Here is a 4,890-nt window from a genome sequence, read left to right as displayed (position 1 = left end):
GTGAGTTGATCGGTAGACTTTACAAAAAGTGTAGCAATGTCACCACGTAGTTTTTTATCTCGAATTAAGTAACAATTAATCTCTATATATTTAGTCCTCTCATGGAATACAGGATTAAAGGCAATATGCACTACTGTTTGATTATCACAAAATAACTGAAGAGGGGTAGGAGCTAGAAACCTAATCTCTTTAAAGAAGTGTTGCAACCATGCTAGCTCACTAGTAGTGTGAGTCATTGTCCTACATTCAGCTTTTACACTAGATCGAGCTACTACTGTTTGTTTCTTACTCTTCCATGTAATCAAGTTACCTCTTACAAAAGTACAATATCTAGTAGTAGATCTTCTATCTGAAAGAGATCCTGCCCAATCAACATCTGAAAAGGTTTCAACCTTAAGATGTTCATTTGGTCGATACAGTAATCCAATGCCAAGTGCTCGCTTAAGATAACAAAGAATATGAATAACAGCATCCCAATGTGAGACTCTAAGCGTTTGTAAAAATTAACTTAGTACACTCACTGAATAAGAGATGTCTGGTTTAGTGATAGTGGGATAATTTAATTTTCCAACAAGTCTTTGATACCTACTTGGATCTCCAAACAATTCAATTTCCTTTTTCAAGAATTTACGATTTGGGTCCATAAGGGTGTTAATAGGTTGTGCATCCAACATGTCGGTTTCTTCCAGAAGATCAAGTACGTATTTCCTCTAAGATTGGTTTATACATTCTTTAGACCTATTGACTTCAATTTCAAGGAAATATCTAAGCTTGCTTAAGTCTTTTGTCGGAAATTGATCATGTAAGCATTATTTCATCTTAGCGATTCCAACAGAGTCACTCTCAGTAATTACAATGTCGTCAACATATACAACCAACAAAATGTGACATGCATCACTATGTAGGTAAAATACTAAATGATCTGGAGACCAAATGACAATACAACATCAGAAAACTTTCCAAACTATGCTCGAGTAGATTGTTTCAAATCATATAATTCATTTTTTAACTTGCATATATTACCTCAATACTCCTCCTGAGTAACAAATCCAAGTGGTTGCTCCATATAAACTTCTTCATGCAAGATGCCATGCATAAATGCATTCTTAACATCCAACTGAAATAAGGGTCAGTCTAAATTAGCAACAAGAGAGATCAACATTCGAACAAAGAAGATTTTGGCAATCGGGGAGAAAGTTCCCTCGTAATCAATGTCATATGTTTGAATGTAACCCTTAGCGACCAAGTGGGGCTTTCGGACGTTCCACAGAACCATCATGATGAAATTTGATTGTACATCTTAAGAATATAGGGTTTTAAAAGTTGAGAGATAAAACATGAGAATGAAGGAGATATGACATGATATAAGACAAATTGACTAATTGGATGTTGAGTAACACAAGATTGAGTACCTTTGTAGAGAGTAATGGGTGGAGAGTCTAAAGTACTAGTTAACTCAGGATCCGAAGATGGAGACGCGGTTGGTGAAGGCATGGAAGCCGGTAGCCGTGAGCGATATGGGTAAACTTGTAAAGGAATTGGGGGAGGGGTGGAGGTGGAGGACCGGCGACAGGAGGGGAAAGTGTAGGAGTAGATAATGGTAGATGATCACACTCAACATTCAAAACTGTGTCAGAGAAATAGGGTATAGACTCAAAAAAGGTAACATCAGCACTCACAAAGTGGACTATAACAACGATATCATTTTTGAGTCCGAGAATAACCAACAAAAAAATACTTGGTAGAACGTGGATCAAGCTTATCAAAACCTGGGCCAAGGTCATGAACATAGCAAACACATCCAAAATTTTTTGGAGGAAGAGTAAATGGTGGAGATGAAGGAAACAAGACGGAGAAAGGAGGGGAACCATCAAGAATTAATGAAGACATATGGTTAATAAGGCAACAAGCAGTCATAACACTATCACTCCAAAATTGTTTAGGAACATGCATGTGTGGTAAAAGTGTTCGGGTTACATCTAACAAATGATGATTTTTGCATTCAGCTACTCCATTCTGTTAGGGTGTATAAGAACATGAAGTTTGATGAACAATTCCTTTGTCACTTAAGTAAGTAGCAAATACACTAGATTGATATTCTCTAACATTATCATAACGCAAAACTTGAACTTTTTTGTTAAATTGAGTTTTCATTTCTTGCCAAAACACTTTGAATATGGAAAGAAGTTCAGATCTTGCCTTCATCAGAAACACCCATGTCACACGAGAGTAGTCATAAATGTGACAAAATACTGAAACTTGTTTGATTCAATTTTGATTGGTCTCCATATATCAGAGTGAACCAATTTAAAAGCACTCGATGCTTGTTTATCAACCTGAGATGCAAAAGACACATGATGATGTTTACTGATTTGACATGCTTTACAAGGAAAGAGAGACATTTCCTAGATCCCTAAGTTGACACTTCAAAAGGGAAAGAGAGGGGTGACCTAGGTGAAAGTGCCATTCATAAGTAGATGATGAGGAGGATGTAAGAGCTTGAGTGGGTGACTGTTTAACATCAAGATAATACAGACCACCAGCTTCATGCTCTGCACCAATTTTGTTTCCCGTCTTGAGATCCTAAAAGAGACATGAAGAGGGATAAAATGTCATTGAACATTGAAGACTTTGAGTAATCTTACTAATGGACAACAAACTAAATGGACAATTAGGAGCATAAAGAACATATGATAAGGATATAGAGTCGATGAGCTTAGTGGATCCAATGCCTGTAACTTTAGCAAGAGAACCATTAACAAAAGTAACACTTTTTGGAGATGTCACATTATCTAATTTAGAAGACAGAGGACAAACCAGTCAGATGTTCATTAGCTCATGAATCAATGATCCATGAGACTTGAGTGGATGAAGAAAGACATGTAGATGTTGTACCTGATTGGGCAAGAGTAGTTGTAAAAGATGAAACCCGTGTGTGACCAAAAAGCTTATCATACTCATCCTTTGATATAGTAATCATATCTTGGCAAATGACTTGATTAGCGGATCCAAATGGTCTACCATTTAGATCCTAACAATAGTTCACCGAGTGGTTAGTGCGACCACAATGGGTGCACTTGCGAGATTTTTGACCTCTAGTGCGATTACCTCTGGCATCACGTCCCCCACGTGAACCTCTACCACCTCGACCTCCACACTCACCAGGAGCAACATAGGAGGCAACTACATCATGTAACTGTAACTCAAATTTAGTTGTTATGGATGCAGAAAAACCACAATTCAACTTGAGAATACGAGAAACACAATCTGGAAATGTAGAAACTTGGCTCAAGTACCCAAAAAACAACCCGACTAACAAAATTTCGGTCCTGTGTCAGTCAGAATTACACTGTATTTGAATATATCAACTCTGAAATGCACTGTTTCGATTGGTATCGGACAGTATCAGCTAAGAACCAGCCGGTATTGGGTATGTATCAACCTATATCGACTTGTTGTCCTTAAAAGCACGAACTAGATTATCCTAACCGAGAATGAGAAATCTGAGTGTTACCTTATCCTTGTTACCAAACATGTGTTATTCTGGATTAGGAATAGACTTTTATTCCAGGTTATGGTTATCCACACTCGATGATAGGATAACATATACCTGCAACCAAACGTTCAGAAACTTCAATTGGTTCCAGTAACAGAGCCCCTTTTCGGCAACCGATAAAGAAGAAAAACTTACTGGTAAGCTCAGAGAAGGACGACGAGTTCACCCCTTGTGTCTTGTACCGGAGACAACACCGGAAACTTGCCGGAGACACCTTCAAACACCTACGGGCTGCCGACAACAAGGAGAGAAGCCACTTGGATGCGCGGAGGAGGAGGACGACAACAAATCCGGTAGCTGCAAACACTAGTGAGCTCGATTTTAGCAACAAAAATTAGATATGACACTGGGAAACAGTCCAACTAGTTCAGACCACAATAAGTTCGATTTAGGCGTGAACCATTGTACACCCCTTCCCACCATCGATATCCATGAGCTCTGATATTATGTAGAAACACATGGGAAAGAACTTCATCATTTCATTGATGTACAAACATATATATATATATATATACACTATATACAATTGACACTTATACCCTCACACACTTATACTAATTACAAACATGTCATCTAACATAAACCAAAAACTTAAAATATATGTTGAGGTATATGTGGAGACTGGTTTTGGAGCTGAAAAAGTGTTTGCTGAAAGTTCGCTCGACATACCGCTCGAGTGAAGCTCAAGTCCGAGAGTCCCGCTCGACACTAGCTCGAGCCAATGTTCATTTGGTTGTTTGCTCGATGTGCGCTTGACACTCCGTTTGAGTAAAATACGTAGTTTTTGCCAAATTAGATTTCTAGCGCCACTCATTATAAATATATCATATTAGACTTGTGTTGGATGGCCTCAAGCATATTTTGAGAGAGAACAATTGTCTAATAAGTACATATTGTGTGTGAGAGCAAAAAGTCCTAGAGAGTGTGAGTTGAGATTGAGTGATTATAATCTCCTCTGATTAATAAAATTTATGCAGTTCTGTAGACGTAGGTAATTTACCGAATCACGTATATTGTGTATCGTATTTTTAATTATATTATTTTTATTTTATTTATCATCGTTTAAATTTGTGTCTTGTATAATATTTCACAACAATACATAAGAATCTTGTTTTGAAAATTAATCAAAGGGGTCATTCTCTCTTCACCTTACGTAAGCAATGATATATTTAGGTTAATTGCGAAAAGTGGAGGCCTATTGGACCGCACTCTCTGTCCATGCCTTGGGGACTTCGTATTTCAACTCATATGGAGTTGAAAAAAAAAAAAAAAACTTTTTGAAGGGGCGGCCTTCAGAAATACAGTTTCAATGTTGGAGATGGTGATAGGCTTAA

The sequence above is a fragment of the Juglans regia genome, chromosome 2, assembly GCF_001411555.2.
Source record: "Juglans regia cultivar Chandler chromosome 2, Walnut 2.0, whole genome shotgun sequence".
Lineage (NCBI taxonomy): Eukaryota > Viridiplantae > Streptophyta > Magnoliopsida > Fagales > Juglandaceae > Juglans > Juglans regia.
This window is presented reverse-complemented; position numbering follows the sequence as displayed.